Here is a 25888-nt window from a genome sequence, read left to right as displayed (position 1 = left end):
GTTATATGATAAAGCAAGTTTAAAAGTAGGACAGCATCTGACCGCGATCCCACCTGACGTTAAGTGGTGACGAGGTCTTCTAGCACTCTTAACTTTAAGATGCCTACTCACTTCGCCAAACGCAAAACTAGCAAAAACTAAAAAAAATTGTTAATACCTTTGAATACTTCATTCAAATGTACATTTATGCGATAAACCTTAATAAACACGACGGTGTATAATGGAGAGTGTTTAGAGGAGTTGTTCGGACTAATACCTGCAGTTGAGTTTTATAATACCATCCATATTACCTTGACATCTGTCGTTCCACAACTGAGCGTTTCTTAAGGGAATTTTTGTCGTGCACCACCACTATGTAGAACCAGCTGCTTACGGAAGTATTTCAATTACAATTCAACTTAGGATCCTTCAAGAAAAGAGCGTACCAATTCTTAAAACAACGCCAGCGCGCTTCCGAGCCTTCTGGCAGTGTGAGCGGCCATAAGTGGCGGGAGATATCATTTAACACGAGCCTGCTGCCCGTTTGCGTCCTGTAACATAAAAACACATATGTTCAAGATAAAAAATTAATCTAAAATTTGTTTAAACCTAACATATACTGGTGTAAGCGCGTCTGTTTTATTCACAATTTCTTTGACGTAGACGATTTGCCTTTACGGTTCAATTAATTTTTTCATTAAAACCATTACAACATTCATTCACATGAGAAAATAAACTAATACAATAGGCTTATTAATTATGTGTATATTGCAATAGTGAAAAAAGTACAACAGCATGCAATAAACAAAAGGCTTCTTTGATAAAAATACAGTAATTACAATCGCCAAGTGCATGGTATATCAACCATACAGACTAACTGCAGTGTATGTTAATACAAGTGTGCTACAAGTGCTTGTAAATATGTAAACACAGAATATAATGGTAATATGTCTGGTAACCTACAAAATAGGAATCGTTTAAATTTGAGAATCAAACCCAGAAAGTCCGGTCATAAAAGCATAAAGAGGCGAACAATAGCACTGTCGCGCGAAATGTCAGAAACAAAAAAATGATTTTACTCTCATTGAAAGGGTTGTTACTATCTGTGCCGAAGTCTACCCTGTATTTTAGGTTCACTTTTATCTTCAGAAAAGTCCTAAAAGCACTATATCCCCGACTTTTGTCAGTACGAAGCTTTGTTATTAAAGCGGTTTATAGAAAGTTCGAATTGCGGAGAATCGGCAGAGCTTTCTGCAACTATTATAAAAGGATAAACTAAAATAGATCAATCAAAATGTGGAGATGATTAATGTTAAACTCGATAGCTTGCTTTTGTTTCGGGGCTTGAGGCAATCCAATTTTCATGCATTTCCTTTTTGTTATTAATATAAAAAATGTTTGACGTAGTAAAAGTTTCAGTTCGCAACACAAGACACTTTCTTTTACGAACTAATGAACTGTAAAATCGACTCCAGGATATACGACCTGTCTTTAACCAATTGTTAAAAAAACATGTGTGTGTGTACTTATGTACACGCATTAGAATTTATACTTCTTTAACGTAACATGATAAAAATCTTTTCAAAAATTGTATGTTTCGCCTTATTCTAGCGCGCCAAAAGATGTATCACTTCAAAAAGAGTATAATCTCTCCTCTAAGGCCGGCAACGCACCTACTACAATGGGTATGCATGGGCGATGACTGCCCGTGTTTGGAGTCCCGTTGATTCGGTGGCCCCCGTATACTATAAAAAAAGATAATAATTATTATAAAGGCGAATCTACGACCATAAACGGATTAACAAAAGTTAATCTAAAGAACGAATGATTTCAGCTGTCCGTAGAGATTCCATAGACAATTCTCGAGATTCCGATTGCCCTAACGAGCTGGTTTCCTAAGAGACTATTAACAGAAATGTAAGCAATTAAGCTTGGACGTCATATAGAGAGTGACCGCACTGCTGTTTTCCCGCAAAAACACAGAGCATGCTGAGCTCTGGTTAATGTAATTTTCACATGTATATCATTTATCTAACATTTTCATAAGTTGATTGTCCTCATTTTAACACGTTTTATGTTTAAGAGCATAATTAACATAAAACGTGGAATCTTGAATCAATATTCTAGCCGAAACGTAATTCAAAAAAGGAATTTAGTAAGCTTTAAGGAATTAATTTCGAGACAACACATAAATTGTATGTTACGTAATTCCATCCTCAACAAAAATTGTCGCCACTCAGCAGCCAACAGTTTAGCAGTGTGATATTAATTAAAACCATTAAAATAAAAACAAGAACTAACACTATATGATACCAGCTACCCGCTGAAGTATTTCCGAATAAATTCGACTTAGCGTCACAAAAAGAGCGTACCATTTCTTGAAAAGCCGGCTTGCGTTGTCGGTCGTGAGTATGTAATAATGAAACAATTGCTTCAGATTCCATAAAAAACCGATAGGCTATTTGTACTCAAAGGTGACATAACTCCGTCTTCGAACTGCCTTGGTACTTACAAAATCGCAGCAGTTTAGCCACAGTGCGGGCTATTCGTAAGTCTATTAACAGAAATGTAAGCAATTACACTTGCACTTACAACGAATACTAATGGAGATTCGTATGGGCTAACATAATCAGTAGTATTGATCTTGGCTTTGTAGTATACTCAGAATTTGGTCCATCAAAAAATAATTGTTTAAACACTGAAATAAATGTACGCACAATTTGAGGCGATATTTTTTTTAATTCAATCATCTCACATAACTCATCGCTTCATCTGGTCTTCAATCAAATAATAATAATAATCGTCTAATTTAGGTCTGGAATTAGTGGTCACGTTCAATAGGTCGATTAAAGGTCTTTTACAATGTACGTATATAAAATTGATTTATAAATGTATCCATAGTCGGTGGTATGACTTAACATCAGATGGGCAAACGGCCCATTAAAAAAAACATATTGTATTACATTCATGGTAAATAAAAAAAGCCTGACAAATATAATTACACCGAATTATTATATTTATTTATTTACAGAAATACATACGTCAATATTGTCTTTTGTTAACATAGCTTTTACACATTAAGAAAAACACTTTTGAACTAAATCTGAGGCCTCAGATTTCATGTTTATTTAATCATTTGATTGAAGACCAGATGAAGCGATGAGTTATGTCAGGAATATAACAAGTGGAGATCTCTATCCCTTTGGCAAAAAGGCGTGATAATATAAAACAATGTAATAAAAAAAAATTCTAAACTTAAATAATGTATTAGGGAACTTGTTGATTATTAAACTGACAACTCAATATTTTATACTCTTACAGTAATATACAACGTCGTAAAGTGCAATTATAAGTACAAAGATATAAACACGACTAACACAGCCAATTGAATGTGTTTCATTTCTCTGATACTCCGAAAGGTACTCTAAACGATGTTTGTAAGGTTATCCTAATTGATGACTGCACGACAGATTGACGTAGTTGTTAGCTGGTAACTCTTGTGACTTAAACTCTAACTTTCTAGCATAGTTATCGGCATGTTACGGGAGATTTAAAATGCTAGGAGGAAGTTAACACGTGTTCTTATATAATAGTATATTGTATTAAAAGAAAGATAAATAAATTTGTACATAACTGAAATACATTGCTGTATACTAAAAAAAATTGATTGCAAACAATTAATACATTGATACAAGAAAAAAAACATTTTTTAATGTGACAAGCACTAATAGGAATACTTATACACGAAGAGATATTAAAAAAAAACTAAAGAAAATAGATTTTAGATTGAGTGGAGCAACTATGGATATCCAGACCTGGCTCGTTTATCAGAATGCTTAATCTGGATATCGATGAGTTTTGACCAAAACCCGTTTTTCTGAAAGGTATGACAAATGTAATGGTCTGAATCTAGAGGTTACACGAAATTTAAATTTAGTTAAAAGTTTTGGGCAATCAACCTGATGCTGACAACATCTTAAAATCCGGTAGCCTGCTTATGTTGGATTTTCAATGACAAATACAACCTTATTGCACTGCTTTAGACATTATTCTAAGTCCTTACTATAACTCACTTACAATAGTGCTAGCATTACCGATTCCAACGTTTTAGTATGAAAGTTCTCTCGATAACTGTAGCGCTGATGTCGCAACCTTCGGAAACGCTGTCAGTATCGCAATTGGAGGTTTCCGAATAAAAGCTCTGTAATGTTATGAATGATATATTATTTTATAGAAATTTCATATAAAATATGTCATATGAAATAACTTGGAAGACTTATAAGATTGGCTTTTATTAATTACGGGCTTACGTTAAGATAAGTATTACTATATGTCAAATAACGTGTATATATATTTCACTCTTAATATCCAGGTCTAATCTGATCTGATCTAATCTGATGACCATCATCAAATTCCACCCGTATCACCTCGACGTCCGACATTCCACGACTGAGCGTTTCTCAAGGCAATTTTTGCCGCGCACCACCGCTATGTGGAACCAGCTGCCCACTGAAGTATTTCCGAACCAATTCGACTTAGGGTCCTTCAAGAAAAGAGCGTACAAATTCTTAAAAGGCCGGCAACGCACTCGCGAGCCCTCTGGCATTGAGAGTGTCCATGGGCGGCGGTATCACTTAACATCAGGTGAGCCTCCTGCCCGTTTGCCCTCTATTTTATAAAAAAAAAAAAAACATACTCCTTCAACGTTACAAATTACAAAGCCCAACTAATAATGTTGTATCAGTGTTTCTATGACAGTTACAATACGGTCTATTAACAATATGGAAAACGAATAAAACTAAAGCAACATTCAGACTTTTTAATCTTCTATACACTCCACGTTGGCTTCCCAATGGCTGGCTACTTAATAATAGCAAATAGATCCTTTAACTTTATATTGGATTGTGACTTCGTCTAATTTAGCTCTGGAATTAGTGGTCACGTTCAATAGGTAGATTAAAAGGCAAGGATAATCTATCTTTTACAATGTACGTATATAAAATTGATTTATAAATGTATCCCATGTAGCCCATTAAAAAAACATATTGTATTACATACATAGTAAATAAAAATAGCCTGACAAATATAACTACACCGAATTATTTTATTAATTACATAAATACGTACATTATTCTTACAGACTATGCCAATACGATAATGTCGAGAAACATTAAATAATTAAAATATAATAAAATACGTATATAATATTAAACACATAACTTACACAATATGGCTACTGTGAATTCACTCTGCGAACATATGTATATATCGATAGTGTCGGAGAAAGCATTCAGTAGTCGCAACGTCCTGGATAACGAGGATCTGTGCAACAGACTGATTCTTGCCCTTTGTATCGCAAATAACCTATGCGAAAGCAAGGCAGAAACCCAGTTCTTGGAGCACACTACACCCCTCAAGACTTCCACTTCATATTATTATTAGAGCACAGGCGCTAATAAAAGATTTAAGTTGGCACCTGGTAGATAGTACCGTGACTCCAGACCTGGTGCTTTCCTCGTTCAATGAATAAATATCGCATTAAAGAGAGGAAATGCTGCCTTATTTAAGTATGTAGGTTAAGTTTATAAGGTTAAGAAATATGTTTAGTTATATTATACCAATTTAATACCAAATAAAAATTTAATATAATTAGTTAAATATATATTTATGAAAGTACACTATTAATACACAATCAAGCAGTATTTCTATGTCTGAAAACCGTCAATGTTTAAACTTTAACTGGCCTGTTAAAATTTGTATTATAATGTCTCTAGACGAGTTAATGGTTCATGTGAAAAAGGCATTAAATCAAACTACTGGCGGTTGTAGTGTACCGGAATATATGTACATATATTATAACTATAATATCGTTTTATATATACAAAGGTAATATGTTTGCACTTCGAAATGGAAACCAAATATTAATGTCGCGTATATTTTAAGTCTGGAGCGTTGAATAAATACGCCCAAGAAATACGTATTTTTATATTAGTTCAAAATTTCAATAGATTTTGACGGTGTATTGTTTAGGTCACGTATATAGTAAATGACTTATAATAGTAGTACTTTTAGAAAGTCTTCTGTCCATTTGTCTTTATACTAACTTTCAGCGATTTTTTTAGCTGTTTGTGTTAGTGGTTCCTCACTCCAGCTATGCATCAATTCTTCTATTAAATTTAACGGATTATCTGAGTAATGTATATGAATTTAAAACCATATTTTATTTTTACCTTTTTTGCCTATCCGATCGCATTAGAAACAAACCAACCACAACATTTAATATTTCAATAAAAATCGTTTGTGTGTAAAACGTAATGGTACCTTTACCAATCTTTATCGAGTTTTATTCTGGCCATCTGCCAAACTTATTTGGTTTAACATTCTGGTTACTGTAAACGTATGAAACTATATGCAAGCTTTAATTTATTGAAATCTTTAGATTTCAAATTTAAATCAAACTTAAAATAACTAGCCAAGGGTTCTGTTACAAATAAAAATTCATTTGTTTTAGTGAAGTAATGTTATATTATTAAAATTTATACCTATATATTTATTAAAAAATTCAGATTTCTCAGAAAATGATTAAAAGAATATTCTATTCGAAATGACCACCTTTGGCTTTCATCCTTTAATCGTTTTGGCCACCAATCTAAGGATTTACGTACTGTGTCCAAGGAAAATTGCGTCAATGTTTGCTCCAAAGATTTTTTAAGAGACTCAATGTCGCCGTGTCGTTTAGAGCAGGCCATGACCTCGATGACCATAATTTGAAATCTAAAGAGTTGAGGTCTGGAATAATATAAATATTAAATCATATCTTGTTACAATGCGGTGCAAGATTACAAGTCGGCACATAATTTAATTTTAGCATTTAACCAATAAATACCAAATTTCACAAATAATTTGCTCTGAATCTGTTTGTAATTATACAGATTCTCTTTATAGTTTTAACTTTACCTCTTCTTTTGTATACTTTAATAAGGACCCAAACGTTGAACGAAGAGTGTAAATGAAAAGATTGAATTAACTTTTTTAGACTACTACTATAGCTCTAATCCTGCAAGGCGTGTTTTGACCTCCTCAACACAATACAACTTTCATTGCTAGCATAGTGATATTTCACATCAGAGATTTACTCGTACTTATATATACCGTCTTCTTTACAATCATTGTATGACCATACTGAGTAATATACTACACGAAAAATAAAATTAGACTGTTAATACAACAAGTAAATAAGAATTATTATTACTCCTCCATAGGATCATTATATTTTTTTTAAGATCAAACGGGACGTCCAAAAATGCCATCGCAGCCCATGGACACCCTTTAAATGGTGCTTTATCTTTTCTGTTTAGAGCTGTGTTGGGTTCAGCATGCGACTCTCATCCCTGAGATCCACCTCGCCGGCTGTGCTCGAATGGACTTTCTTTTGATGTGCGGATTTAACGATCGCGCGAATGATGAAGTAGAACATCGTGAGCATGCCTTGCACAGGCGGCTGATCACCTACATGCATATTAGATGGACAAAAGATCATGAAACGGATAAAGAAATCTGAGCTGATCTAAATACGTTTTAGAGCCACTGATTTATTTTTATGTTACATTTAAATAGCATTTTGCCAGCTTTACGTTGTTACTCTATACTTTTTCATAAAAAATATAGCATTATCAAGTTTACAAAATAAACCAAAAACCGCGTTTAATTTCAATCTGTAAAATTGCGAAACCGAATGAATGCCACTAATGAGCCCAAGTATGAATTCCCGTATAATTAATAGCTACGCTGAAACAATGAATTCTGAAGTTCGTCGCCGGCAGCATTGCGGGCTTCGTGAAAAATTAACATCCTATATATCCTTCATTTTACGCAAATAGAGTATGAGTGGCCTGAGATCAAAATATTTCTTGAGTTACCCCCTCCTTTACAGATATTTTTCTATTTATATTTTTTGATATTTTAGTTTGTATTGATAGGTTGTTTAAAATTAAACTGGTTCTATCGTCATCATAAAGCCCACGTAACTGCAACAGACGAGCTTTGCGTTTAATGTACGTAAATGTAGTATGAAGTGTGGATTCAGTTTTCGCACTTAGACACCCATTTTGTCTATTGTGCGTAAAGTCCTGGCTAATTAATTAATAAGGAGTTTTCTGGGCATTTCTTAAGATTCAGAGCGACCTCGCTGCTACGCAAAGTTTCAAATGTATAGAGAAAAACGTAAGAGGACTTCATCGAATTTGTCGGGCCTTAGGTCACGCCTGTCGCCAAGTGGCTTATTAGACTTCATAATGAAGTTTATAATTTTATTAAAATTTTCATATATTTTCTAGAGCCTCTTACTACAATAATTTTCATACTCGCATGAACAGGTCACTGAATTCCAAATTAACTTTTCCACTCCAGAAAACTTACGTGTATTTGAGGGACCATTTAATGAAACCTTGTCAGCAGCACAAAGGGTTTCCAATGTATCAAAATATGGATATATATTACAAGACTGAACAGAACTTATGACCAGACTAGTTATATAAATATATATAAAGACTGATTACCGTAAACAGACGATATATCTGACTGCTCATCGATATACACACTATCAGTACAATTATATATCTAATCTAATAAATAAAATGAATCGCCGAATATGTTGCTAAACGCAAAACTCGAAGACAGGTCGATTTTTTTATTCACTCACAACACACTCAAGGTTTTTATGGAGAAAATAAATAAATGAAAAATATATTATAATTTAGTACTTCGGTTTTTATTCCGGAAAAGCTAACAGTGTCTATGGGGTGTAGGTAATAAAAAGATATGCTACTAGATAATCCACTAACTAATTAAGGTGCGACGAAATTCGCGTGAGCTAGTTTTTTATAAAGAAAAATTAACGTAACCTTATCTATTCCCGGGAGGCTTTTATTCGCACGAAATGAACATCATTACTGGAAAAAATCATAAGAACCAAAAAAAATTAAACATCAAATGTATTCTTTTGTTTTTGTAACAAAACGTTTCGTTTGGTCTCGATGTTTTCGTTGATTTGTTTCTTACGAAAATCCGCAAAATTAATCAGTACAGGGTTTCGATTTTATTCTATAAGTATACTGGGTTTTCACGCTGGTGCATAAGTGTTTCGTAGCACTACATGAAAAAGCATTTAATTATGTTTTCTTTAAATGTTATAAATAAAGTTTAATTATAGTTTTAACTGTGCGTTTCAGTGTTTTTATATAAATCGTGTCACCAAGTACTTTAAAACCAATTCCATAATGTTTTATGATCATTTGTCAATCTAATAATAGATTCAATCTAATGATAATAGCTGATCAGCCACTTGTGTATGATACACGCCGTCGACTTTTTGAGTCTGAGGCAAGCCGGCTTGCTGACGATGTTTTTCTTAACCGTTTAAGCGAATGTTCAATGCGCACATAGAAAGTTCATTGGTGCACAGCCGGGGTTCGAACCTACGACCTTAGGCCTGAGAATCGCACTCGTAAAAGTATGCCAATATCAATAACGTTATTTTTTTGTGTCCAACTACGACCATTGTTCCGACAATTACTAAAGAGACAAAAACCAGTATACTAATACTAATTATTCTCAACTCTTGGTTCGTGTGTTCGAATAATAGTACACCAAAAGATTTTTGTTTCTATGTTTAAATTAATGCTCGCTCCTACGGAAAAGGCAAACATCGTGAGGAAACTGGCATGTCTTGAAAACCCAAAAATGTGTTAGGAAAAGAAAGCTCATCAAAGAAGCGCCACTGGATTATTATTATACTATATTTTACATGTACTTCTTCAATTTAGTGGCGTCCTACCAGTGAGTCCTATTTACTAAAGTCATCCGTATAAAATAGACATACTATAGAGACACTTATGCATCTGTTACACTAGTTATGATACGACTATAGCAGCCAAAATTCGCTATCTTTGTACTTGGTTCAACAAGCTTCTTCTATAAAAAGATCCAATTAAAAGGTAAAGTTTAGTCCCGAATGGAAGAAGTAATAGAATGCAAAGATACTACTCAACTAGAACTAAGCCGTGAGAAACCAAAATAGAACACACTTCAATGAGACTATTACAGAATGGACTTGGCTATTATTATTTTTTTTTATTTAAATTTCCACTTAAAGTTCTAATATGTCAACCAATTGCGTGTATTTTTACTCGATCTCCCTTCCTCTTTCTCACTTGCTTGCTCCCTACCCTTGCTACATGATTATTTGCTTCGTGCTCTCCCTTTTCGACAAAAACGCTGCATATCTTCGTGACACCTTTATTATTATTATAGCCTTTTATCTGAAATAAAATTTACTCTCATGCACCTAAAAAGGTTTCAAGTAAAACGAATTAAAGAAAAACTTTATAATTCTTCATCATTATATGTGTTCTAAAGTTCATTTTGAATTAAGAGATATCTTAAATACATACTATAGATTTCGATCGATCAGTTAGCTGTTTATCCTATATTAAATCCCTATACCATTGGACTTGAGCAATTACCTTGATCCTCAATATACGCCTACAATTCTGATAGCCTAATACAATAAACGACTAAGCGTTTAATAATAATTATATTATAGCCTTTTACTCAGATCGACTTGGTACATACATAAACATAGATTATTATATTAAACTAGATATAAGAAGGTGGAAAAAAGACAAAATTAATCTAATATTTGGATCCAACGTTTTTCATTCATATCTTTCTTGGGCCCCTGTGTTCCACATAACTCCTGCCACTTTTCTAATGTCGTCTTCCCATCTTTTTTGTGGTTTTCCAAATGCACAAAAAATATTAAGGTACAATATTTAACAATAATCTTTCGTTTATTAAACGATAGTTTATACACAAATACCAAATTAGTCCATTTCTTTTAATTTTACTGCCATGTGTACCAATGTTAATAGTGTAATACATTCATCGATTTCGTTAGACAAGCCTTAATTAATCAAATTTAGACAACCCTTAATTAATCAATGAACGCGTGTTCATTTGGTCGTAGCGCCATATATGTATAAGGAACCAGCAACATGGCATACTCATAATTATTTTAAATTCGATTAAATCAAAAATAACAATGAAAAATATTTTACTAAATGTTATATACAAATGTAATTAATGATTTTTACTATTTTTAATTAATTATTCTTCTTCTATTTTTATTATTCCATTCTTTTTACTTTTTTGCATTTGAGGCGCACATTAACTGTTGTGGTCACTGGCAAAATGACCAACGCTGTGTTCATAATACTGAGCCATGGCCAGTTACAAACACAATGCATACACAGTACACAGATAAAATATACTTTATTTCATTTTTTTCTTTACATAGCTTTTGTTATTTTTCTTTTTTGATTATTATTATTGTGTGTGTTCCGTTAGTAATAAATGATATGTCTATGAACTATCCAACCCAAAAATAATATTTGAATTAAACTAGGAACTAACTGGTTCAAACAGTTAAGTCGAACAAATTATTCACATTTAATAATCTTTAAATAATATTAATATTATCAATAGACTTAATCAAATAATAATGATGTATTGACGGGAATTTAATGACGCAAGGAATATTGAATTTACGGTTCGTATTGGAGCTAGTTCTGAATATCTGCAAAATTCGTAACACAGTAATTATTCGAAGGCTTTGATTAATTTTGAGACAGAATGCTACTCTGTTTGTATCAAAGCATATTTATAAAGTTTATAAAGCTTTCGTAATACAATAGATAAGTAAATTAATACAATAAGATATTCATAAGCATACGCCCAAATAGTTTAGACCAGTCCATTCCAACGTGGGGCTCACGCCCCACAGGGGAGTAATTCTATTGTTAAGGGGGGCTATTAAAAAAATGTCTGCGTGTACTAGTGTACACACGAAGGAAGTGAAACTTCTTTATAACCTTATTTTCCGAAAAATGATCTACTATATGCAACTTTACAGAAATTGGTTAAATAAAGTTAAATTAGATAAAGTTTAACAATAGGCTTTTGTTATCATAGACATGAATACAAAAAATACAATTATTTCATTTTACCTTATTACACTAAGATTTTTAGAAGTTACTTGGAATTTCATTAATTGTAATAGAATTATTACTATCATTGTTATCGTTATTATATTTTTTTGTTATGAATGGCTTCGAATCTCTTCGAATCAACCGTGATAGGGACAACATAAAGATGGCGCGTAGCCGAAAAATGTGACGATAAATATTTTTCGACTAAGGTTGGAAATTATTTGTTTAGACTAATCATAATCAGGTACAAGAAGCCTTTTGACTAAACCTTTTGAGTTACTAAAGTAATGAATATAAGTGCACACGAACAGTAGCAAACTGTTAATGGCCTTTATGACTTTAAGCTATTCAATTGTAGAAAATTAAGTCAACGTAATATTACATATTAGTCATGTTAAATAGCAAGAATTTCACTACCACAAGATTAACAGTAACACACAAGATTCATAAAGTTAAATCGCTTTCATCACACTCCACGCTTAATTTTCCCGAAGGTCAAAATACGTGTTTATTTGACAACATCTCATGGTACATTTGCAAACTTTCTTTCGGAGTTGATTTAATTTCACGATTTGAGTTGCTTCTTTGAGCAATCATCTTCGACCCTAATTTCCTGTAACTCCCTTCATGGTTATTTATTAATAAAAAGGATATACATCACTGAGGTTGCTGTGTTAATGATTTGCTATTATTATTATTTTCTTTATTCCTACATAATTACGTAGTTACAATGTCTATTGGCGGATGTTAGCGGACCCATGCGGCTTCTTCAATACAATGAGGCCCCTCGTGAGTTGTATTCTCCGATATTGCTGGCTACGCAATTGTGAGGAAGTTGCTTGGGTCTTGGATTGGATGGGTTTGCTGCGCTCAGCCTTCAGAAGTTCTCACGTTATTTCCACACATGTATATTCTCATGTGTGATGTTTGAAAGGAATAATATAATATGTATTTATAAAAAAGCAATGTTAGTAGGGGCTTCAGCGTGTGACTTTCAAGCCTGAGGTCGTAGGTTCGAGCCCCGGCTGTGTACCAGTGGACTTTCTTTCTATGTGCACATTTAACATTCACTCGAACGGTGAAGGAAAATATCAAGGCTTACCCAACCCGATTTTACCGTCCATATTTGCCTTGTAATCGCTTCTCATTTACCCGTTATACATAGCCAAAAGACCTAAGCATTCCCTATTCGTATCCTTGTCATTAAGTCCTCTTTTAACCCATTACAAACCAAAGTACCACACACTAAGTGCCTCCCAAACCGAAATAATTATCACATTCTTGAAATAAATTCTGTGTTTACTGAATAATTAAATGTAATAATCTAATAAATTATGGTAACAGTTTTTTAATGGCAACTCAGTCGCGTCTTTTCGGAAATGACGCTAAAGAAAGGTAAAAAAACGAGTTAAAATCTTCTTCTAAAGTCCATCTACCTGTCATTATTGTAATTCATACGATTCATTAGTCTATAACTAAAAGCACAGACAATATTTTAATAAAATCGAACTCGTTCGGCTGTTACAGACACTTATTGAATGCTATTGAAATTACTTCAAGCGAAAATTGGAACCGAATCTTATTCAATAGACGTCTAATATTTCAATCCATTTACTTTCCTTAATATAGGAGATAGGGAAAATGAATCAGTGAACGAGTTCTTTTCTTTATTTGACTTATCTATCGCCTTATAAACACTTAGCATCTTCCGCCATTTTTAACTAAACGACTCATTTGGTAGTAAAAAAATCAAATTGCTTTAGTTGCAGTGTAATAAAAGTATTTATATTTTCGGAATAAACATTACAGGAAAACTTACATTTGCTGCGGTAGCCACAGTAACCTTGATTAAAATATCTACATTGGACTTAAGGATGGTTGGTTTAGAAGGCTGTAATGCTGCAGAAGGAGGCTGCTGAGCGATTGAGGGAAAAGTCTGGGGATGACCGTAGACAGATCGGTGTTTCAAAGCTGGGGTCTTGACCTCGAGTGGCCGGGAACTGCAGGTCTTGAATGAGCTCAGTATGTCGGATATAAGCCCGGATCCCTAGGGTAGAATGCCTGGCGAAGCCCGAGGGCCCATCTTAAGGGCTGAGGTGTTTTTAGTGGGTTGGGTCTCGCTACTCCTCTGAATAGCAGAGGGATTTGAGTGTAGCACCAGCCCCACAGCCCCGCGTCAAGCTCGACATCCTTGGCGTGGGCCTGCGTAAGCACATTTTCACCTCATTTAAAAAAAGAAAGGGAAAGAAATACAGAAACGACTACGTATATCTGACAACCATTCGTCAAAAATGTATTTGATTTTGATCTACATAGTATCTAGTAGATCTGATAGTTCGCGACAAAAGCATATTAAATAATTTATTTAACTTTAATGAGCGTGCTGCATGTTGGGGTCAAAAGAGATTTGGAGTCTTGAAAAATTCTTCAAACGTTAATATTTTTTATAGAGCATGCAAATGGGCAGGATTCTCATCTGATGTTAAATGATACCCCTACCATATGTAGGTACAGCCTGTTAAGTATTGGTACGCTCTTTCCTTAAAGGACACTTAGTCAAAGTTGAATTATGTATATGAAATACATATATATCAGTATTTGGATCCACATGGCTTATTATTATGGGGTCATGCTGCTGATGTGACGAAACTATTTTCATCCTGCAGAAGAGAGCTATTCGTGCAAACTGCAATTTAAAATGTAGGGAATCTCTGAGAGATAAATTCAAGGAAATTAATACACTTACCTTTGCATCGCAATATATTTATGAAAATATTTTGTTTACTAGAATAAAACACATTAGGTTAATACTCGGAACAAACACAGGCTGTAATTTCCGCGTACTAGACTATCTAAAGTTAGTAATTCTTTATTGGGAGAAGGGAAACTTTTTAATAATATCCCAGAGGCTCTTTTGTCTCTGCCTTTTAATAAATTTAAGAAATGTGTTAAAACAAAGTTATGGGGCAACAAGGCTTACTAAAAAGTTTTCGATTATCTAGTTGATAAAAGAGCCTGGGACTACTTCTATACAGCTTATAAATTTGCGATATTTGTTTTGCAATAAGTGTTGTTTGCAATTTTATATGATGATTTGCTATTTTTAAAAAGTACCGAGACTTTTCTACGCCGGCTTTCTCACTCGGCCTACACCCTCTGACTTCTTTGCCGATGAGTAGGGATGTCGCTATACATAGTTAATGACGTGGAATAAGTGATACCTGTATCTTATATTAAAGCACAATTGTTGTTTGTAAAATTTTATATACTAGTGAAATATCTAAACATAAAAAGCCACTTTGTTGATGGAAGCTTTAAAGTTGTAGTTAAACCGTTGTTATCTCCATCCGTTAACTTTGCATACTTTGAGCAATCTCCGCTTAAACAGCTGACTCGGCCAAACTCATAAACGAGGATTTTGCTGACTTGCACAAAATCACGTCCATTGTCAAGCGCATTGTGGTGTTATGAATTTTGTGCTGAATTTTGCTCTCAAGCGCTGTAATTGTTATAAATTGGATTAATTCCACAAAACAGTAGCCTTTGAAATGACCTATTTATTTCTATTGTCTGTATATAATATAATAGGACCGGATGAACCAGATAATTATTTAAATAATATTTATTTATTATTTATGAACTTAAATATAACATTATTCAAGGAATAATAAAATTTGTGAAGGAACGGTCATCAAAATCATGCCTCCAAAAGTCCGACCACGCGGTAGCGAATAGTCTTACTTCTAATAGCAGTTTTTTTTTCTAGACAACTTAAGTATCACCCTTAATCTCTCCGCTAAGTTATTTAAAAGATTAAAAAAAAACACATAAAGCCTGGGTTTTCTTTAGATTTACAAAATGGGTAAATACTACTTCAGCTTAAGTAAGCCCTTGTACGGTCTTCTAAAATCGTTCACGGTAAATTAACGTTCCGTAAAGGATTTGTACTCATCCATTGTAAGGATGTTGACAAAGGACTATTTGATTGTGTGAAACTAGCTTAGCCCTTAGTTTGGTCTGTATCAATAAATGGTTGAATGTCGTAAATAAGTGGTATAAAAATACGGGTTAAATAATTAATATATATTTTTTCTGTTTGTTTTTATTACTCGAGATAGTGAAAGCACCCAAAAATCGTTTTAACTTATATACTAAGGCCAAGTGACATAGACACTATAACATTATAACTATTCAAATTGCACGCAAAACGTCACAAACCAATTGAAACATTGACGCTCCACAGTTAGCCGATGCAAGAAACCTGGTGATGGTAAGTAATACGAGAGCTCATGGATACATACATTGCCCGAAGACTCGCAAGTGCGTTGCAGTCTTTTCAGAATCGGTACGCTTTTATCTTGGTTGTTCTTGTTGCAACAATTCAGTGAAAGCACCCAAAAATCGTTTTAAGGTTAGGATAACTCTATCATAATTGTTCAATATAATGTTTATTCTAAACGTTGGTAATACTGGAAAGAGAAATTTAACCTTTGGGCTTTCCGACAACAAAAAAGCTGTCCGGAATCGAACCCAACGCCTCCTTTTACACACAAAAGCTGAACTACTCGGCTATGGATGCGGCGGGGGGGATTTTTTTATATTGAATACATTAGTCTGTAGTAAGAATCGTTTGATTTATCCTATAATATTTTTAACTATCGCTAAACATTATTGAATTGATAATGAATCAAACATCAATTAAATACTCATAAAGTCACACGTAATAATATAGATAGATTTAACGTGAATTCAAATTTTCACTGTGAATAACCCCCAATCACACTATGATAACTATCATTATTTGTTGTACTATCAATTTGTTAATGAAGCAATCATTGACAATTATTACGTAACTGTATTATGTTCAAATTTATTCATGATTGCAATGAATTAAAAAGTCAATGCATATAGATTTTTGTCTATATGACCTAATTATTTATTAACATTTTGAAAATATCTAACATAAATTATTAAGGATGCAAGGGCGGTGTTATCGCTAACAAGCGATTTCTTTCAGTCAACCCTATTTTAACTATATATATCCAGATGCTCTAATAATTCTACTACTAACTACTACTACTACTACTACTAATAACTCTGATTACGTCGTCAGATAGTTTATTTTAGTAGTTTCTATAAAAATAAATATCTAGTTGCTTGAAATGATTCTTACTTTAGTCTTCATACTACATACATCATACAAATTCATTGACTTGTCACTTTTCAAGTGAAACTTCTTTTGGCGCATGAGGGCAATTTCTTTACGGATGAAACGTCACCAAGTGTGCAGCGTTTTTGTCGAAGAAAAGGGAGAGAGCGATTGACTCTGATTGAGAGAGAGTGAGAAAGGGAGATCGAGAAAAAATACACGCTATTGGTTGACGTATTCGTTTAGTACATATTAATATTTTAGATGGCAATTATGTCGCAGAACGTCTTGTGCAGTAAACGCAGATTTTTAATTTATTTATATTACCATTAGCTCGTATATAGTGTGTAAACAGTGTAAATATAGATATACAAATATATGGAGTGATCATATACTGTTGCATGAGGAAAAAGCCCCAATAGATCAGAAAGAATTAATTTCCAAAGAAGTTTCACTTCTGACATGCGTGCTTTGTACGCACACACTTATTTTTTTATAACATATTATTTACAAACAAAATTTGAACAAATTTAAATAATTAACTTTATATTATATACTAAGGCCAGTGACAGATACACTATAACATTACAACCATTCAAATTGCACGTAAATCGTCACAAACCAATTGAAACATTGACGCTCCACAGTTAGACGATGCTAGAAACCTGGTGAATGGTGATGGTAAGTAATACGGAAGCCCATTGATACTTACATTGCCAGAAGACTCGCAAATGCGTTGCAGGCCTTTTTAGATTCAGTACGCTTTTTTCTTGGTTATTCTTGTTGCAATCTAACTCTACTAATAACTAAATTTATAACGATACAGTGCGTTTACCAGTCATTTGTTTTTTTTTTGTCTATCGATATATCGTAATCTGTTTGTTTATACAGTAAGTTTAGACTATCAGGCATAATTCATCAATAAAGCGAGGCAAATGTAATCAATAAATTTTTTTAGGGACAAAGTTTGTAGTTGTTGTGAAGCCCAGAACTTTTCGGATGTTTACTTTAGAAGGGTTCCCAATTGAATAAAGATTGGCCTGAATTACATTACTGGCCACTTTATGCCTCAAACGGGATGAAAGCTTTTTAATAATAGATGTGCGTTTCAGTTTACACTTTGTTATTTGAAACGTATAGGTCGCCTGCTTATTTAAGTACCATTTCCGCTTGTTTATAAATGTTTTTATATAAACAAATAATAAGCAACTTTATTGGTCATAGTTATGAGTGTCTTTGGTCTTTGGGTCTTATGAGTGTTATTGGACACTTTTTTTATGTTGAATAACCTTTTGAGTAAGTTAGGTTAAATTAAACGACTTATTAGTCTTAAGTTAGGCTAGATTAGTGTCTATGTACAGAGACAATATATTAAAAAATAGATGTTTGATTATGATTAACAGCTTCAAATTTAATTCGAAGAATATACATAATAGTGTTGCCTGGAAGAAATCGCTTATTAGGTAGAGAGTGATAAGGCCGCCCGTTATATCCGTAATAATTTATGTTATGTTATTCTTTGAATGTCAAAAAATTCAAATGAATAAATAATATTTAACATAGCTAAACACTGTTTTAAATAATTTCATCTATGAATGATTTTTTTCAATCTTTGTATACCCATAGAATACCACGTAATTAGTCTTATTAGTTAAACTTAAATAATTCGTCAAATCGTCACCTGTCTCATTCAACTCATAATAAGGATCAAGTATGTCACTACTGAATAAACAATATTAACTGGCTGAACTGGTCACTAACGTTTGAGTTCTATATTAAAATTACAAGTCGATGTCTACGATTTGTTTATAAAAGCCTAGCAGACCCAACACACGTTGTCCTGTCTTAACTATGAATATCGATTTCGAATTGGTATAATTAACTTAAAACATATTTCAGAAACAAAGTGTAATGCTTAGGTAATGTGTTGTAATGCTTTATGATTACAACATACTTGTTGGTTTTTCTGGCGCGTATATAAAAAAAATTGTTGCTATTTTGACACGGGAACACTATAACATATAACTTACCATGTGCAAAACATGGATTTTCAAGATTAATGCCACAAAGCGACTGTAATTATTTTATATGTATTTTATCAATACATTAACTCCGATCGAAACATTTGCTTTTAACGATATTCATTTTTCTTACGATATGGTTATTTTTATTACATCTTTAAAGATATTTTTCATAAAAACCATCTCCTGATAATAATAAACACAACAAAAAAAGAATTAGTGAAATCACTCCAGCCGTTCACGCGTGATGCCATGACCAAGGGAAATAGGGATTAATTGTTATATATATAGATAGATCACGCTTCACAAATACAATTCCATAGAAAGATATTCTATATGAGACGGACACATTCTATTAATTCTACCACATGTGCCATGAAGTGTTCAGAAATTTTTTTCGGACCTGCTGCTGAATTTCAGCATCGGACGTCAAGGCAATATCCAAAAAAAATCCGTATCACCTCGACGTCCGTCGTTGCATAACTCCATTTCCAACTATGTGGAATGAATTCGACTAAGGGTCCTTTAATAAAAACAGTACCAATTCTTAAAAGGCCGGCAACGCACTTCAAGAAAAGAGTATCACTTAACAACAGATAAGCCTCCAGCCCGTTTGCCTCCTGTTACATAAAAAGAAAAGAAGAAAAAAAGATTATATGCCTTTCAACAATAAGTATTTGTCTAAATTTTCAATATTAACAGATAGATTTAATTACCGTAATAGAATTAAGGAAACACAGAACTCGTTTATCATAACAAGGGTTAATTTAGATTTAACAATAAATTCACCCGATACAAAGTGAAAGTTAATACAGGAGTAAGGGAAATGAAAATGATATCAGTTTGTAACAGTATTTCACTGTTTTAATTATTAAATATTTCTACGGATACAGTGTATCTTACATTCATAGAGAAATTTATCAATTTATTTACATATCTTTAACTAAAACGGTTTGGAGTGTAAACTTCCTACTATACGTACACTAATTTAAAGTTTATACTGTATAATGCTTCCTATCTCATTTTCTCCTACGTTAAATGCATAACATTTATGTGTCTGTCTCTTTTTACTGTCGCTTTTTCGTTTCATCGACTTTCGAACTTAACTTAAAATTAAAGATTGATATTAAACTTAAAATTACATTCGTCTCAGTATCTTAAAATGTTTGAAGGTTTCACTTTTCCCACGTGTCAATTGCACACATGTTTTTTTTAATGTTAACTTTAATAAATATTTATGTTTTTGACTTTTTACCTATATACGAGGTCGAATGTGAAGTAATCGCTTCTAGAGTTCTATTTTCTCGCACTAGACAAGAGGAAGACGGATGTGATAAAGAAGCATTTTTATAAATGAAATAGAAATCAAATAATTTCCAATTTCTTCCATAAAATATTAATTCACATTTTTGTAAGTGACTGATAAGAGTGAGGGCGTGTCGGAACAAATTATCCCTTGAATTATTTTTCCTTGATATTTAAAGCAGGCAATTTGTCAAAAGTGAAGATGAAGAACTCTGAAAATATGTTATTTTTATATTAATGTCTCTGTTTAATATTTCAGAAGGGAAATTGGTTTTGTACAATTAAGTTAATCATATTTTTATAAATAGAATAATTCAGTACCTTGAAAATGCATACCAATTATAATTAAAAGCAATTAAATTATTTATACGTCATATTCTATTTTAAAATCTAAAATCTAAGAGTTATTACACTTATTATTACATATAGTTATTATAAAAATCAATCTGGAACTGTGTGGGAAAAATACCTTAAGGTTTACAATTTACCAAAAGATTTAAAAGATCTTCCAACTAGTCTTTAAAAATCGACTTTTCGTATTACTTTTGGAAAAAAATATTATTGAATAATTTATTATTTGCGTGAGACATTGTAGTTAATATAAGTTTAAAAACATTTGATATGATATGTACGATACAAATAATATAATAATTTACCAATTAATATGACTAATAATGTAAAATGTAAAACCTTTAAAGACAAGCTTGCGCGTCATTTTGTGTGGCAGAATATGCGAAGTTACTATTGTACCACATACATTTTTGTACATTATTCTTGAAAAAATTAGTGTTTTGATGATATAAAACCTAAACGTTGTTTGCAATAACTACTATGAAAGCAACTTAACTTATATGATACCAAGCGAGATTATGAATGAAAATTCATCCAAAGAAAACATTATGTGATATTTGAAAAGAAACATGTACACAAACCTCTTTGAAAATACTTATGCAAGACCTGAGAAGCGTATAGAGATCCGAAAAGTAACCTCTGTACTTTTATTGCAATATTTGATTGGCCCAAATCGACGGCGACTGTCGTGTAGATTGATCACCTACTTGTCTAAAAAAAATGATTTGTATTTCCTACAGATACCTTTTAAATAAGCGCAACTCACGACATTCAGCGTTTTTATCTGTAAGTCTTGTGAGTGTTTTCTTTTTCACTGTTTCACGATCATTTGTGAAGTAGGCAAGTAGGTGAACAGCCAGGAGGCGACATAGGTACGCCGTCGACTTTTGAGTTCTAAGGCAAGCCGGTTTCTCACGATGTTTTCCTTTACCGTTCGAGCGAATGTTAAATGCGCACCTAGAAAGAAAGCCCATTGGTGCACAGCCAGGGATCGAACCTACGTCCTCAGGGATGAGAGTCTCACGCTGAATCCACTGGCCAACACTTCTCGGCAATTCGACCAATTATGGCCTGTTTTATTATGAATTTAACATATGCTTACTTTCGTGTTTTTCAAGACCGTGCGGACAAGTATTGATTACGCACAATGAAAATTTATTTGTTCATAGCCAGGACTCCATTGGTCTAATTTTATACTTAAAGTAATAATAAATTCACTGAACTTCGTATTATTTGATCCGTAACTAACCTAAGTATGGTTTACTTAGGTTAGTTACGTATCCATTAAAGGTTCGCATGTTGTAATACGATTTTGGTATCTATGTCCTGAGTGCAAAATTTTCAGATCAGTCATCCCTATCACATTTACTCTGTAACAGGAAGATATAGGAGAAAAGAGTGTTTTGACATTCATGAAAAATAAAACAATAATATTATATGTATTTCTTCTATTTGAATTATGAAGGTTCAAATGTTTCATGACGTTTTTTAAATATTGTTCAGTAATAAAGAAAATTAATAACATTGCTCTAAGAAAATAATTTACGAAGAACAAGAGCTTAAATAGTTCATAACTATAGATGTCAAAGGTTTATTCCTAGAATTTATACAACTGTTCCACCAAGAAGTTTATATTATTATTTTGTCCTAAGAGGTGCGCAATTTCCATCATCGATACCTACGCTGTGGCATATTCCTACTTTTAGTTATCTTTGACGTTTGCACTTCGCGCCATTCAGTCGTTTTATTAAATTGCCCAATTATCAGTCAGTTTCTACAATATTACTTATTTCCTTTTCTAAACCAACTGGGTCAACATTTGCTGAGACCTTTCGCCAAGTCGTTATAACAAACTTAAATTGTTAATTATATACAAAACGTCCCCTTGGGAGTTGTGTTTTGCGATATTGCGAAAGTTGCATGGATTTGGTTAGCGCTACGCCTTCTTAAAAGATATACATATCCTTTTTTATAACCTAATTTCATTAGTACTTGATTGTCATCATTTAACTTGTGTAATGTTTGAGAGCATAAGTAAAATCTCCCTAAATGTTTGACATTTAATATTGTAATTGACATGAAATATACATTCATCTATTGTTAGTATTAGAACCTAGTCTAGTCTCAACGTAGGTAACAGACAACTCGCATTAAATTTTATTGACTTTGAAGATTATAGAATGTGTTCGCTAAAATAATAACAACTGCATGTGTGCATGTGCAGGCAGAGATAACAATTCATTGATTCAAACATAACATTGTGTAAACAATTCCTGCCGTAACAGTTGCTAAAGGAAAACCTGATAAAAAGTGTCCCATTATAAATTAAACGTAAAGTATATATACAATATCAATATTTAATAAAACCATTATAAAAATATCATTTCTCTATGGAAATATTGATGCAATCATTATGATTACAGGTCGATTAGACGAAGCTTTTATCACGAATGAGATTTTGACAGCTTTTTGCTATGAGCCGTGCCGAATAATAATGATTTTATGACGAATAATAATTTTACTTATCTGTGGCCGCGCACATGTTTGACTTAAGCTATATGAGTGATGATACGAATATGATAATTTATACCATCCATTCCGCAAACTCGATTTTCATATATTCTAAAAACACAGCGTAATGTAAAGCTACATTGTACATTTTAATCCCGCACTTTAAAACATTGGTATGCAACAGCTGGGCGTACATGAAAATCGTTTTAAAACCTAAAGCTTTTCATGTGATGAAATCGCATCCGGGTTAACCTTTTCACTTTTATTGCACTCGCATTACGAATCCTGGATCTAATCAATGTTCAGGCTTTTTGCTGTAAGTTTTTGTTGTTGAAAGCTCCGAGCATTTAGTGACAACATTTTAAGTTCGACTTTCTACTTTAAAATAACAAGGCACCGAGTCTATAAATACATTTTCAAAGTATTCAGTTTAAGATGAAAAATAATTGCTATTGTTAAAGAAATTACATGCAACAGCCATTAATATTTAATTCAGAGTTGATTGCTAAAGGTATTTTGTATATATTAACTTAACAGTTACAAACGGAGCGTTGAAAATGTCTCACACAGTCGTTAATTAAATTAGCATACATATATGTTGTAGATAAATAGAACGATAAATATTAAAAAATAACCAAGCATATGAATAAATAAAAACTGACACCCTACTTTATAATAATAATATAAGAGCTGTATTTGTGTCATTTTCAGTGTATACATAATAATATGATTTATATAATTAAATTTAAATATGTTTTGCTCTGACAATTAAAGCTGAATCTTTTAAGCGAAAATGTATCATAGGGAGTGTCACATTTCTAGTTCACTTATCGCTTGACTAACTATTGTTAGTAAAAAATAAACAAAGAAAAAGGGTTGCTGGTTTATAATATTCTTATATAAAATTTGGCCGTAAATAAATTGTTGTACATTCCGAAATGACTATTGTTTTGTGTAATAAAATAAATAAAATGTATTTTAAATAAATTTTTACATAGTCGGGTTGCTTTGAAGTCAATCTATCTCAGAGCAAAAGCCATCAAACGCCGTCACCAACAGATACCAATCGTCAAAATTAACAAAACTCATTTCAAAACTCCAAAACGCGTTTAATAAGTTTCCTTTATAAACGAATGAAACCTCCCAAACTTCTGACATATTTACTATTCAAGAAAGTAAATGATATCCCAAAGATAAGCGATATTTGAGTTATCATAACAATGTAAAACCATTACGAATTTTCAGATAACATTTGCATGACGAAGACAAAAGACCATTGAAGATTTAAATTTCTTACATTCTAAATAAAAGTTAATTTTAATATTTTTTGTATTGAGCAGTGTTGGCCTAGTGGTCCCTGAGGTCGTAGGTTTGATCCTCGGCTGTAAACCAATGGACTTTCTTTCTATGTGCGCATTTAGCATTCCCTCGAACGGTGAAGGAAAACATCGTATAGAAACTGGCTTAGAACAGGCGATGTGTGTCAGGCACAAGAAGCCGAGGACTTGCCTATTAGATTAATATGATTAGATCATTAAACAGATACAGAAATCTGAGGCCTAAAAAGGTTGTGACGCGACTGATTTTTTTTAAAATTAATATCATCTGCTCGGGGCTACATGACATATAGCCCCCTAAATGACTACGTAAAAACCATCTTTTCCTTAATTTTCTTAATGACATCGATTTCTAGCACGACCGAGTATGAGAGTAGGCGCAAGACTGACATATTTGCGTGCTCATCCAAGTATGATACATAAATGGCTTAGCGTAACGGAGGTAGACCAGGTGACCGAGTCGTCCTAGAAAATATTTTTATTTTGCCGAACTAATTACAGCTACGCAGCGTAGAGCCGGCTACGATATTGTAGCAGTGTAGTGTAGTGCAGTAGCTTAGATGAAAAAGCATTTTAGTACATAATACAGTGTATGTTACAGAGGTTGGGGCTGGGAGTACCAATTAACCACACTAGAATGGCGGCAATTATTGATGGCTGTCCCAAAAGCACGCAGTTACTCGCTCAAACTATCGCGTGCATTGGGCACCGTGAATTGTTGCGGCTAGTACAAATACACGTAGTTTTTAAAAAAAGTTGCTATATTCAGTTAAACACTGACAGTATTCACAAGAGTTGCATTTTCCATTATTTGTTGTTATAAGGTTTTGGTGATTTTTATTTTTCTATCGATTTAGTGATTATTTGCTATAATGATAGGAAAAAAGGTTTAAAAAAATGTTGGTCAACTACTGTATATTAAATACCAAGCCACACGAGAAACTATTTTTAGTTTCTTTGTTTCTCATTTTTCTCATTTTCTTATAATTATTTTAATATCTTAATAATTAAGAAGAACTTAATAATAAAATTATATGTTAAATGTTGTCTTTGGAAATGTTCCGTAATCCACGCCTCTCCGTAGAATAATAATCAGGGCTTTGCTAAGTTACATCCTACTTTAAATTCTAAAGTTTGAGACTTAGTTGATGGCTCCGACTAATTCGTGTCAAGTGTTCATAGCTCTCA

The 25888-nt window shown here is 32.9% G+C and overlaps 1 protein-coding gene across 3 annotated transcripts in view; it reads left to right on the top strand.

Moving 5' to 3' along the window:
* The window catches only part of LOC123711848 (CD151 antigen), a 167360-nt gene that overhangs the window by 108060 nt on the left and 33412 nt on the right, over window positions 1–25888 (top strand). The gene's annotated exons all lie outside the window — the stretch shown is intronic.

The sequence above is a fragment of the Pieris brassicae genome, chromosome 7, assembly GCF_905147105.1.
Source record: "Pieris brassicae chromosome 7, ilPieBrab1.1, whole genome shotgun sequence".
Lineage (NCBI taxonomy): Eukaryota > Metazoa > Arthropoda > Insecta > Lepidoptera > Pieridae > Pieris > Pieris brassicae.
This window is presented reverse-complemented; position numbering and strand designations above follow the sequence as displayed.